The sequence below is a fragment of the Manis pentadactyla genome, chromosome 3, assembly GCF_030020395.1.
Source record: "Manis pentadactyla isolate mManPen7 chromosome 3, mManPen7.hap1, whole genome shotgun sequence".
Taxonomy (NCBI): Eukaryota; Metazoa; Chordata; class Mammalia; order Pholidota; family Manidae; genus Manis; species Manis pentadactyla.
Window position 1 is genome coordinate 147766681 of NC_080021.1, and position 14992 is coordinate 147781672.

Sequence of the window (14992 nt, forward strand, 5' to 3'; positions counted from 1 at the left end):
CTCAACTGAAATCAAGTTCCCATTTTCATGTTTTTAAAAGACGAGAATATGGGCTCCAAAGCTGGGCTTCAAGGCCCAGACAGCTGCGAGAATATTTTTACTTTGCAATAAGGAGTTATTGTATTCAGTAACTATTTTTTGTGGTTGTAAGCATGGAAGAGCACCAAGGTACTATTGAACAGTGGACACTTTCATTGGAGAACCACAGTACTAATCATAGACGAACAAAAAAACAGATCCAAGTACACATACACAGACTTCTGTTCTCTCTCAAAGAATATGTGTATATTGGAAGGCACGTAACTCAGTACGTACTTGAAATTCTAATCAGGATCCTTATTCAATGTTGTCTTGAACGTGAGGTATGACAATCTTTTACTTAGCTAGGAAGTATTGCAATGATCATGCAGTTTCTGTTATTTTATTTGTTCCTCATCTACTACCTTCATGTTAGAAGGATGTTTACAAAGGATGGGACAGAATATGTGGGGAAGGGAGACAATGACTTACTACTTTGCTTGAGGTGTGAAAGGGACATGTGTACTCTCTGCACCCATCATATGCGTACATATGAGCACCGGTATCTCCTGGGTAGAGGAAGAACCTGGTATCTTAATTGCAGCTAAGTTTCAATTAATGGAGCTCTACATCGCCTCACTTTATATCACATTTTCCCATCACACTCACCACGCACATGTGTTTGAGGATGGCCTCCAAATGAGAGGGGGCTCAGTGATAAGATTCGAGCTCCTTCATTTTCTACCTATGTGAAATTGACTTCTCAAAGAATTCAGAAGCTAATATCCACTTCATTGTACCAACTGAAGCAAAGTAATGCCAAGAATTTAACTTAGGTCCTGGCTCATAGTAAGTCATTAGGAAGTGTAGACAATATAGTATTTTACTAAATTACAAGCTGCAGCTCCTCCTTGATGGCTTGAAAATGAAGGTGATGCAGAGAGAAAAGTACTACAGAGTTCTCATACCATTTTGCTATGCCCTCAGATGAAAAATAAAAGGAGAGATGTTGCTGTAATTTTCAAAGTTTTTGAGGGGAAAAGGAGATCTATTTTGTAAGGTTATGTTAACAAAATAACTTACACTTAAGGGAATTAAAACCCAATCACATGAGTTTTAAAAATATGAGACCAATCAAAACAATCATTTTGTTTTGACACAACACTCATTAGGAACCAATTCTACAACCTGATAAACCACAAGACTGAAGACAGAGAGGGAGGTTCTATGATGGATCCCAGGAGGCAGGGAAGTTTTGCTACTAAAATAAATGGTATGATCTGGCCCTTTGCTGACTAATATTGAATCCACATAATTCAGCAAAGTCAATGCACTATGGCCAGGAAAATCAGGAAATCAGGCAAGGGATAATTGTGAAGTCTAGTCTCAGTGTAAGATGTTCTAGCCCTGCCTGCAATATGATGCCAATATCCTTTCTCTTTCCCTGTATAGTTACTTGGGTGAGGGACAAAAACAGTAACATAAAAGCTCAGTTTGGAATGACACTTGAGCCACTTATTTATGATAAAGCAGAATCCTCTCAAAGGAACATACATGTTTCTAATTTTTCATAAGCAAACAGCAAGATATCTAAAAGTACATTTGGATTTGATAAATATGTCTACATCAACTCAGTGATTTTAAAATAATATCTGACACTCAGTTAAAACTTTCATTTTTTTAAATGTTACCCTTTAGGGGAAGAAAAAAGCAAATTTCCCATGTTACCTATCACTAGGGCAAGATTCCTTCAGAAATATCAAGCATAAAATTCTGACCATTGGGAAACCATTTCCCTAGTGGCCCTTAGCACTAAAAATATAATAAGAACAACAGAACAGGGAACATTTATCTTGTACCTTAAGCAGTTGTATTCAAGCAGATTCAGGAAGCCTCCTGCATTCAACTCAGCCTGAAGAAATAAGAGTTACTTGTTCTCATGCTGAGTTGCAAAAACTACTTCTTCTTGGAGTGCTTGTAATGAGAAGGAAGACGTTAAGCGTCAGGAAATTGAAACTACACACGGGAAGGAGGGGGCATTCAGTAGTTTACTCTGACATTTGATAATGCACAACTTCAGAAATGATTTAATTTCAAATTTTCCTGAATTTCATCAAAATAAAGTGAGGAAGGTAATATGGGAAACCAATGGATTCTGCGTTGCTGGTGTTTCTATGTGTGGGAGGGTAACTAGAAGTTAGCTCAGCAAATAGCCATAGGTTAATTTGCTAGTAACCTGAGAAGAGTTTTATTTATGGGGAAGTCTGATTTACATTTTACAACCTATTTGTATTTATCTTTACAGGCATGATGGAGACATGAAGATGTCAAAAACTATCAAACATCCGGCGGACCACATACAGAGTGCAAGCAGAGTAGGGAAGGCTGAGTGTCCTGTGCGGAGAACTCCCCCATCCACAACGGTAATATAGGACTCCTAAAACTTACCCCCTTCTGACAACTATCCTGGACCTATACTTCAGGGTCCTCTGAAAACTGAAATCTCTCTCATGCTGAAGAACGGGAAGACTAAAAACCAAGAGCTTTGGAGCAAATAATAACCAAGAGGCCCAAAGTCGAAGCGACCTAGAGAAAAAGCACAGTTTGTCTCAACTCTAAGCCTAGTGACTAACCTCCTAACTCATAATATACCATGAGGAATTATGCCAAGTACCCATCAGGTTTCTTCCTGGAATTGACAATTATCCTTAGACAATGATATATACTAAAAGGGAAATATTAATAAAAGCTTATAAAAACGTGGCTAGCTACCTATGATCTTTCCAGGCAATATAACATATATGACTTTCCGGGGAAGTCCTGTGTATGAGCTCCTGTTTGGAAGTTCTGCATTGTTTAATGATCTCATAATCATAACCAACATTTTAGTGAGCACTTGGCCAGCGCCAGGCACATGTTGTACATTCATGATTATGGTATAGTCTTCAAAATCATATGATAGAGATAATAGTTTTATTCCCATTTCACAGAAGAAAAGCTGAGGCTTTGAGTCACACAGTAACTCAAGTACATACAGGTAGTTAGGGATAGAGCTATAATTCAAACCAGCTATACTTGGCTGCAAATCGTATGCTATCAATCACTATTAACAGCATCCTCAGATGGACCCACAAAGATGAAATGGACATACACACTTGTTTGTCAGACGGCTCTTTGACAATTGGGTCAGGAAGCCAAGTGTAGCTTGCTGTGTCCTCATGACTACATAATTTTTGGGCTTCACCGTCTCTCCCAACAGAGTTGGTGGTTTTTCTTTACCACAAAATTCCAGATATTCTTGTGTTTTACTTGGCACACTCTATCACAGTAAACAGAAAGATATCACACTAGGAAAAATCATGCTTTTATAATATAATATTTTACACTTACATTTTATACTGTAATACTATTATTATTGCTATTGTTATGAACTCGTCCCTCTGCCTGACATGCTCACCCTCTGATGGGGTTGGGGAACACTTCTCCAGTCAGGGAACACCAGTTGACCCTCATCCCACACCCTTCTAGTTTCCAGCTGCAAAAACAGAATAACTAATGACACTATCACTACCTGCTGTTTGTGTTACGTTTTTGTTCTGAGCAGTTCAAAGTATTCCATGGGCCCAACAGTAGGTTTAGAAGAAGTGGGACATATATCCCAAGTGAGGCATTTTGTCTAGGGCTTCTGGTTGGGTTTCTAAGTGCAAGTGCTAGCATTTAAGTTAAAAAAAAAATTCTCTCCCCAAGTGTTTTCCCAGATAATTCTGCACATGTGTGAATGTTCAAAATAAATCTGTACTTGGTGGTCCTTAAAAACAAGGACCAGATTCAAATCTTGAGTAACTGACTCACCTGCATTTATTAAAAAGAAAAAAAGAACCAACCAAATCTTCCTTCCAACCACCCTGCCAGCCGCCCTTCCCCAACCCCGCCCACCCAGCCAATGGATCTACTATCATAGGCAGCTGAGGGGTCACTGATGAAAGAGACAACACATACACATCCAGGAACACAAAGAGGATTTGTGAACAAGAGGAGCAATAACAAATCCAGACAATGAACACTTTCCTAAACAGCACAATCTTCTTGAAATAGGAGAGTGATTCCATCTAATGCAATGATGATGATGTGGACCAGACCGATAGGGAGACTGCAGGACCAGCCAGCAATAATCCAAATACTCAATGTACTGACCATTCGGCAAAAAAATCCAAGAGAAAGCCAATCTCCTTGCATTTTTTCTTATAAAGAAATTTGTCAAACAGAAATGGGAACCAATAGCCAGGAGAGTAATGCCATTATACAGGTGCTAAGTCCATCAGCGATTACAGGAAAGGATTCACTGTGAGCTCGAGCAACAACAATGCAGCAAGAAGTGCTTCAGGCCGGCTGAGAGTGGCAGAAACACTACACGGACTGCGGCCAAGGCCTGCCGGTGATGATTCAAGAACAAAACACTGACCATCTTCTTTTGTCAGGTAAGGAGGATGCCCAAAGGCTTGTCAGACTGTCGGTCCCACCGTGAGCAGGAATGTGGTGCTACCGGGAGTGCGTGTGTTTTGGGTTTGATGGTAATTCCAAAATTCTAGGCCTAAAATTGGGCTGCGCTAACAGAAGACACAGTTAACAGTACCTCCATACTTAGAAATATGACCTGTACTGGCATCTCCTGGACACCTACCTATGATCCAGCCACACCGGAACCAAAGCAGGAGAGGTAAAAGTGTTTCAGGACCACCCAAGTCAAATGTTTATTACAACTCTCCCGGGAAAAAACGCTTACTGCTGCCCCAAATTTAGTATAAACTGAAGATAGAGAACTTTGGTCTCTAAACACACTGAAGAAAACATAGCCCCTAATTTATAAAGAAAAATTCCGTCATTTAAACGGCAGTGCCTTTTCCTTCATAAATCCCAGCTTATCTGCAGGATTTGTTCTCATACCTAAAAGACACCAATTAAGTTCTCTTCAGCTTCACAAAGGACATTTTGTTTGGAAGCTCAATAATCAACTGTCAATCAACTGAAGTCAATCAACTGAAATATTCTGGTACCTAAATTCTTATGGAATAAAATTTGGTGAACGGTCAGACAGAGGTACACTAACTTGTGCTCACATGCACTAAAACCAGTTCACAATAACGGAACTTGCCACCAGCTCTTCCTGAACACTCAGTTTCCGCCAGTGGTATCACCTGAGATTATACATTCCAGCCATTCTGAAGACCTCGCTCTCTATGCAACCAACAACCTGGAATCTAATCTGACCTTCATTTTTGTCCCTGAACTTTGACATCTTTTGAAGTGGACAATATGTAATGGTTTGAGAGCTTCCTCCCTTAGCTTATCCTAGTCAAGCTGTGAGAAACCCAAGTCTGGTGAAGATACTGGAAGAAATCACTCACTTTCCCTTTTCTGCTAATTTTGTAGGCTCTTCAGCACTTGGCATGAATAAATAGGCAATTCTAAGCTAGCTAACCTACTCCTGCAGGAAGACATTGCCATCCCATTATTTCTATTTAAATTTATTCTCAAAATAATAATGAATATAGCCTGTAATCATATTAGAGTGGTGTAAATTGTGCCTTAGTGTCAGAAAGACAAGGGAGAAATCATGAACTGCTACCTTACAGTTCTGTAACTCCAGACTATTTACACAAATTCTCTGGGACTCAGTTTACTCAGCTGAAATGTGTAGACCACAACACTTTTACTCTGCCGGTGGCTGCAAGAACCTGAAATAATGAATATACAACACCCGGCACATGATAGGCTCCCAAAGATGACAGCCATGATTTATTAAGATCAGAGAGCTACCATTCCAGAAGAATTCAGAAGGACCACTTTCTCAATTTTTACTAGCCTTTGATGATTATCCAATATAATTAAATTAAGTTTTCTTCTAGGTTCCTACATTTTAGTAGTATATTTTTTAGTTACTGCAACAGATGAACACCTTGCATTTCCAACACCTTGGTATATTTCAGCTTAGTGGAATAATAATGCTACTAAGATCTGTCAAAAAGATCTGGTTTTAACAAGCCAGTTTTGTAGGTGGCAAGCTGACTGGTTGGGGAAAGAAGTGTTCGTACCCACTGTGAGTATAACAAATCCACTCTGTTTGTGGGGGGTATGGTGAAATGGTCTCCCGTTTGACATGGGAGTGCTTAACAGTACCAAATGTTAGAATGAAGACTCAGAGATACTTATTTATTTAACCCAACTGCCAGACTGGTGTTTTTGAAACTTTTCTACATGGCTCAAGAGTTTTCAGAGTTCTCAAAGTAGCTGAAACCTTGGATAGGCCATAAAAATAGTTGGTTGCATCTCTTTTATTACTGTTATTCTGTTACAGCATTTTTCTCTCATTTTTTTCCTGTTATGTAGAAAGAATTAAAATGATGCTTTTCTAGATGCTTATCAAAGAAGCATATTTTTCTAAACAAGGATTTTCAATGTTCAGCTTCAATTTTCAACTTTAATGAAAATCTGTAAGCATTTTGGATTCTAGAATTTTAAGTAAATGTTACTCTATTTTAGAAACCCTTGGTTTATTATGTTAACTCCTAGAAGGCTTTCTGATTATTAGATACCAATGGTAACAAAAATATTTTGAAAAACCCTTACACATTGCATCCACTCAGCATTGTATCAACTAAGATGAATAGAAATCTATTAGTAAAAATTTGTTGGCATTTCAAATAACCTTATAGCTGATGTGTCTGGAATTAGAAAAATTATTTTTAACTTTCTTTTATTTTACATTAAGAAAAGAAAGCTGACTTGTCACCTAAAGGAAAGTAGAGGGGGGAAATTAAAAACTCCCCACAAAAACTTAAGCCTTGTTTCCCTGTCCATCACCAGAATTAAAGACCCAAGAGATTCATGGGCTAAAAAAGTAGGTACATGATTCTCTATTAGACAAACACTTCCTTTTTTATTTGCAAGGCAGCCCAAATATTAACTCTGATATCTCTCCTGTCCCTGTTTTCAAAGTCTCAACTCTGAGAAACTATGGCAGGAAAGAGGAGGTAAATTCCAACTTTCTCCTTCATTACCTCCCCTACTCTGTATGTTGGGATGCCAAAATTGTGTCTTCCTAGATTCCCCAATAGTGAGGGATGCACATAAAATAGAGTTCTGACTAATAAAACATAAATGGGACTACTGGGCATTTCTGAGAAAGCCTTTGCTTTCCTGCTACTGGCATTCCCTAATCCTCTTTCATTTTTTCCTTCCCCCTTTTACCTGAATGTTGATGTGATGGCTGGAGCTGTAGCAGCCACTCAGGAAAGACCAAGAGAATAACACAGACTTTGGCCTTGGTAGCCTTAGCTTCTGACATCTTGGCTTTTGGATTTCCTGTTGTACTGACCACATTTTCTTGCTACTGAAACAATTTCTAAAAGATGTATCTACAAAAGCACAGAGTATTAGATAGCATTTACTGAGTACTCACTGTGTGCCAGACACACTGTAAAAAATACTCTATATTCATTATTTCATTTATTTCTCATGACAACCCTGGGAGACAGGTACTATTATTATTTATACTATCACAGTAAGGACACCAAAGCACAGAAAGTTACTGATCCTGCTCAGAGTCACATGGTCAACAAGAGCTGAAACTGGCTACAGGCAGTCTGACTCCAGAGCCCCAACTCTGATCAACTTCATCCCCATTTTCCTATGCTGTCCTTCAGGTGTAAATGCAGAAGAAACACATTTGCAGGATTAAGAAAGTATACTAATCTCTCTACAAACACACATTTGGAAAACCAAAATCAAACAAATAATTTAAAGATCTATTTCAGCTGAGTAAATAAGTCAAAATTTAAAACCCTGAAATGTGTAGTTGTTACAAAAGACCCATTAATGACCCTAAAATTAATTTAACATATCAAAATACCAGTGGCATTTTCACAGAACTAGAACAAATAATCCTAAATTTGTTTGGAACTACAAAAGACCCATGCTAGCTAAAGCAATCTTGAGAAAGAAGAACAAAGCTGGTGGTATCACAACCCCAGATTTCAAACTATGCTACAAAGCTATAGTAATCAAAACAGTATGGTACTGACATAAAAACAGTCATATCAATGGAAGGAAGTAGAGACCCCAGATTTAAACCCATGCTTATATGGCCAATTAATTTATGGCTTAGGAGGCAAGAATATACAACATGGAAAATGCATGGAAGGGTACAATAATGGTTCTGGGAAAACTGGACAGCCACAGACAAAAGAATGAAACTAGACTGCTGTCTTACACCTTACACAAAAATAAACTCAAAGTGGATTATAATGTAAGACCTAAAACCGTAAGACCTCTAAAAGAAAACATAGGGAGTCATCTTTTGGACATCAACCTTTGCAACATTTTTATGGATCTGTCTCCTCAGGCAAGGGAAACAAAAGCAAAAATAAACAGTTGGTACTATATCAAACAAAAAGATTTTGCACAGTTAAGGGGACCACCAACAAAAAGAAAATGCAGCCTACTGTATGGAAGAATATATTTACAAATGATATATATGATAAGAGGTTAATATCCAAAATATATGAAGAACTTAATACCAAAATACCAAATCATCCAATTAAAAATTGGGCAGAGGACCTGAGTAGACATTTTTCCAAAGAAGACATACAGATGTCCAACAGAATGAAAAGATGCCCAATATCACTGATGATTAGGGAAATGCAAAAGAAAACCATAATGGGATATCACCCCACACCAGTCAGTCAGAATAGTAGTATCAAAAAGGCAAGAAATAAGGTTGGCAAGGACATGGAGAAAAGGGAATCCTTGTGCACTGTTGGTGGGAATATAAATTAATATGGTCACTTTGGAAATGAATATGGAGGTTCCTCAAATATAAAAAATAGAAATACCATACAACCCAGTTATTCCACATGTAGGTATTTATACAAAGAAAACATAAACACTAATTTAAAAAGATAATATGAACCACTATGTTTATTATAGCATTACTTAAAATAGCCAAGATACAGAAACAACCTAAGCATCCATCAGTAGATGAATAGATAAAGAAGTGGCATACACACACACACACACACACACACACACACACGACTATTACTCAGCCATAAAGAAAAAGGAAATCTTGCCATTGGCCACAACATGGATAGACCTCGAGGGTATTATGCTAAGTGAAATAAGTCAGACAGAAAAGGACAAATACAATAGGATTTCACTTATATGTGGAATTTAAAAACCAATGAACAAATAAACAGAAACAGACTCAGAAATACAGAGACAAACTGATGTCTGCCAGAGGAGAGTGGAGGAATGGGTAAAATAAGTGAAGAGGATAAAAAGGTACAAACTTCCATTTATAAAATAAGTCACGGGGATGAAGAGTAGAACATAGGAAATATAGACTGAGAGATACTTATTTACTTAACCCAACTGCCAGACTGGTGTTTTATACTTTCTTTTGCTGAATATAGGAAATATAGTCAATAATATTGCAATACTTTTTAATGTGATGGATGGTAACTACACTTATTGTGGTGAGAATTTCATAATGTATATAGCTGTTGAATTACTATATGTATACCTGAAACTAATATGATACTGTACATCAACTATACTTCAATGAAAACGTTGATTAAGCAGAATTAAGATAATCATTGTTTTAACACAATTCTTCTGAAAAAAAAATAACAGTAAGAAATAAGTAAAATAGTCTGTTGAATAAATCCAGATTATCATATGACAAATGGGTATAGATGAGGCTATAATATTAATGAAGAGAAATGAGAACACTAAAGTAAATGTAAGCTGCATTCATATAGCAAGGAGTCAAAGAGGATAATTCATTATTATAAGATATATTTATTTAAAATGCCAGCTTTGTTTATTCAAAACTATTTTGAAATTACTAAAATGATTGTAAAATGAATTATTTACCTAAGAAATGAAATATAAAAACTAAAAATTGAATTAGAAACTAAAAATTTCATGGAAAGAGATGTTTCCACTAGACACACACACACAAGTGGCAAAAGAAGTTGGAGACAATATAACGTTTTAGACCAAAAACACTGAAAAGAATAAGGAAGTACAATTTAGCTTGTAAGGTGAGGTGCCGTCTACCATAAATATCTAACAACATGAAATCTGTGCATCAAAATTTATAGATCAAAGACTTTAAGAAAAAGGAAGTAACTGATGGAACCATGCAACTGTTCTGACAACTTATCTATTTCAGGAAAAAAAATATAAGGGATGTATTTACATAATAGATATAATTTAATAATATTAAACATATGTCCTACAAAGAGCTTTTTTGTAGAATTCATGAACATCTAAAGAGTTTTGAAAGGAAATTGGAAGATGTATTGGCCAGAAAGAAATCTCAACAGCTGCCCTAAGGAAAAAATAATTTATCTGACCGCAAGGCAGTGAAGAAAAAAGTTAATAATAAATCTCAATAGAGAGAAGGTTTATTAAAACACTTCAAAGTACTATTCTCAATTGTTATTCTATCAAAGAGGAAGCCAAAATACCATCAGAATATAAAGATGGTCAGTCAAAAGTGTGTTCAGAGCTAAATGTGTATCTTTAAAAGCTGTGTTAAGGTAAAAGGAAGAATAAATGAACCATGATTCAACCAGTAAGATTTATAAAAGAACAAAGAGTGATCCTAGGGAAAACAGAAAAGATTTAACAAAGCAAAAAAGATAAATTAAAAACAGTAGCACTGTTTAGTGAATTCAAGAACTGGCCTTTTGAAAAAAAAAGTATCAAGAACATCTAATAAACAATATAAAAAATGTATTTTATATACTAATATATAAATGAATTATAAATCTATATTAATATAATTATTACATATTATATAGATATATTAATATATTGTATTATATGCAACAATATTAGTTATATATATATACACACATATATAACTATATACAATAATTGGCTAGCAAATTCAAAAATTTTGATTCTGGAGAACATAAATGAAGAAAATTCAAACTGAAAAGTTTATCAAAGAATTACCTCTTAAAATGGCTTTAGGGCCAGATGTTTTCCTAACACACCAAGACAGGGATCCAGCGAAAAGAAATGTTGCAAAATTTAATGTTCCTTGGTAACAAAAACTAGCACAAATACAAGCCAGTTTCAAGGTCAAACTAATCTGGTCTAGGAAGCTGGAGACCTCTTACCTGCGCTACTACATATGTAAGGAATAAGTGAAAAAACAAGACAAAACATAAAGAATACTTTAAAAAGATCCTGTTTATTTATCCTAAGTACCCAGTTAATATTACCTAGATGCTGGAACAACATAAACCACAAGCGTACACACGCAAACATTATTCAGCAAAAGAAATTATAAATCTCATTCAGGAAAATAAACACAAAGAAATAAAATATTGTAAAACTAAACCTTCTAGTATAAGGAACTATATATTAATCTCAAGAGATACTGAGAAAACACCCAAATCCCACTCCTAACAAAACTCCTTTAAAACCAAAAATGCTACCTAGGCACAATGAAGAAAAGCAAACATCAACAAAAAGTGAAACAAAAGGTAAAAAAAAAAAAAGAATCCAGAGAAAATCAGGACTAGAAATGAAACCTTACTATCATTCTTGATACTTAATATTTTTTAGTCTTAGACATACTCATGGTGATATCAGCTTCCATAGTTTAATACTTTCCATACATCTAAATTTATTTAATCCTAGCAACAATCTGGTGAATCTGGGTTACTCCCCCAAATTTCAGATGAAGAAACTGAAAACTGAAACTTAAGGTTAAGAAACACAATTTTCACTTCTCCAAGGCTACCCAGGTAATAATGGCACAGAGGCAGGATTGGAACTGAAGTCAGCCTAACTTCAAAAACCTGAACTTAAAATAACCAATCTGTACAGTAAGAACAAACATGAAAAATACTTGAATGAACAGAGTATTACTGTTCAGATGCTATGTATATATTAAAAAAAAAACCCCACAAGGTAACCAGTTACAACATAATGTGAATGAAAGGGGTTTGAGATAAGAAAAACAGACAAAAACAGCAGCTGTGTTATAAATAAGCAATAACCAGTTAAAGGAATAATGGCAAGAGCAAACAAATATTTACTATTCCGAAAAAATAAATCTAAATGTTGACAAGCCAAAAACTTTCCTATGCCAGTAAAAGGAAGATCTGAATAATGCAGAGGCAGGTTTTCTTGAGTGGGAAAACCAACTGTTATAAAGAAGCCAAGAATCATACCATTGCCATAAATTGCCACTAGGATTGTTTTGGCAATAGCAAAATGGTTCTAAATTTTTTTCTGAAAGAAATTAACAGGTAAGTTCAAAAGTGGAGTGATACTGTAACATCAAAGGAACACTAGAAGAGAAAACTTGAAGTGACCTTCATTAATGTAATGACTTCAATGCCAAACAAATTGTTTTTGGAAGACATGGATTGCTTAAAAAAATAACATGGGGCAAATGGGAATTGACCCCTCACACTGAAAGCCAAAATAAATTCTAGTTGGTTAGACATTAACATTGAAAAATGCAATGAGAAAACACTTGATGAAAATGGAAGTTGGTAATTAATAGATTTTGGGATAGGAAAGGACTTTCTAACCTGGGAGTACTTAACCTGGGGTCCCTGGATGACCCTACTATGGTACAGCAAACCTGTTACCTGTGGATGTGGCTCACTGCAGGGGGAGTGCTTTTATCAGCATACATAAAATTCTCCAGGAGGTACCAATAATTGAAGAATTTATAAAAGACCCATACATTTGACTAAATAATAATTAAAAAATAAAGAAAAAAGTTCTCTATGTCAAAACAGTATGAGGAAAACTTGAAAGCAAGTGACAAATCGGTCAAATATTTGTAGTCATTACGACCAAGGGGTAATATATTGAGTATATACTGATAAGAATATTAACAACACAAAAAGTTAATAGTTGATGTAAGGGGTCCTATATAACATTACTATCCTTTTGAGTGACTCTGAAATACATTTCTGAAATTCAATTTGAATATTAGTTCTTACAATTCAGGAATTTTTCAACCCCCAATTTCCAACAAGTGAACAGAGACAGCACCCACAAAGACCTGAAACCTCTAATCTAATGTTGTCTGGTAACAGGTTGAATAAAGCAATATTTGGCTAAAAAGGATAATAAAAAATTAACGCAGGAGTCATGACAAAATGAACAACAGGATCTGAAGGGAAAGTGACAAGCAGATTGAAGATAATAAAGATAATAAAGAAGACAATAAATACACTATATATGTTAAGAGCATTTTTGAACTGGCACCATTGTACTAGGAGCTATTACACCATTCAAGCATAAAACAGTCACTGAAATTTGACTGTGGAGGGAGACTTCAGATTTTTGTTTACATATATCTGCATGATTTATATCCTCTTTTAGAAAGGGTATGTACTATTTTAATGATAATTACCTTATTTTCTAAGTGGTTCTATTGTTAACAGTACTGGTGGTTATGGGATTGCTCTTCTTAGGATCTTTCAGGGTTAAATATTTAACTACTTCCAAGAAGTTAGTGGCAAATGCAATCAGTGGAAGATTGGTAACTTCTAATTTTGTCAAATAAGGACAGCATTTCATACAATTAAGAAAATTGTATACCAAAATAGTATATCATTTCCAAATGAGTCACTTAAAAATATGCCTGTATTTTTAAAAGAACCTACATTACATTCCCCATATTATTCTCCTTTGCCTCCTTGAATACTCTCACTAAAGAGCATCTCTACAGACCAGATGGTCTCTGGGCAGTTGTCCAATGTCATGATTTCTCAGACAAACTGATAACAATTATTTTATATTTCAGGTATTGCATGTAATTGGGACTTTAAGCACAATGAGAATGATAAAATTGAATACATCTGGTATGGAAAATAAGGCTATTGGATGTCAACTCCAATGGCACCTAAATTCTGAGCAACAAATAAGAATTCAGCATGACTAATACGATCACTCCCATATCATGCGCTCTCCAGGAAGCTCTATATAACATTCTTTCAAGTCGGTTGTAAATGTTTCCAATGGCTAAATAACAAGCAGATTTCTCAGAGAGCCTATCTTAAATTTCACTAACTTCTCTTCCCTCCTCCCCACATTCCCTGGTTTTGTACTGAGTTTTTCAAACTAGTGTGCCCACCAAAGATAGAAAATTAAGGTTTTTACTATATACTTTCTGACTGGATGAACAATTTTTAACTTTGAAGTGATGCCCAACCAGTTTTCAATCATATACAGGCATGTTTCTAAATTTGTTGTAGGAATACAAAAAAAAAAATTATGACTTATTTAGGCTTTCCTCCTTTTCATGTAGCCTCTGTTCCCAAGGCTTGGTCAGGTTACAAGCACTATTAGATGAAAAAAAAAGGTGAAATTTGGTCAATGTTGCAATCAAACAATAACTCTGTAAAAACTCACAAAAACCAAGTCTAAGTTGGATCACTTTTATGACTTTAGTCCCAGCAGAAATGTTATCATCTCACGGATGGCCTTGCCTTACCCTTTATTTACCATGATTCATCCTTTCCTACCCTTAGCCCACCATCCCTTTCTATCACAGTTTCATCCTTTGTTTTATGGCACTTAACGTCAGGTGCAACTATCTTTAATTTATGCCTCCCCTAACTGAATGTATGTTCTACTAAGCCAGGTTCAAAGTATCCCATACTCCCCCCCCCTGCTCTACCAGTCCTGGCAGCTCTGGCAAGGAACATGCATGTTTGCTCATAGATGTATTCTAGTACTGAGCATCGTACCAGGCACCTACGGGGTTACATCAAAACTATGATGCTAAGGATTACAACCATGATTGCAAGATGTACTGCAAGATGTGGAAAAAATGTTAATTTCAAAATAAGGAGATGGTAATAACAAACATGACTTAATAAATATTTCCTGAATGAGTCACAACATTTAGTGTTAAGACTAAACTTGT

General features: G+C 35.8%; 1 protein-coding gene and 1 long non-coding RNA gene across 7 annotated transcripts in view; one reads left to right on the forward strand and one right to left on the reverse strand.

The window, feature by feature from the left end:
- The window catches only part of LOC130682979 (uncharacterized), a 33341-nt gene extending 28885 nt beyond the window's left edge, over nt 1-4456 (forward strand). The window contains exon 4 of the long non-coding RNA XR_008996498.1: nt 2324-4456. This is a non-coding gene — a long non-coding RNA (uncharacterized LOC130682979). The remainder of the gene's footprint in view (nt 1-2323) is intronic.
- The window catches only part of PCSK5 (proprotein convertase subtilisin/kexin type 5), a 452855-nt gene that overhangs the window by 228771 nt on the left and 209092 nt on the right, over nt 1-14992 (reverse strand). The gene's annotated exons all lie outside the window — the stretch shown is intronic.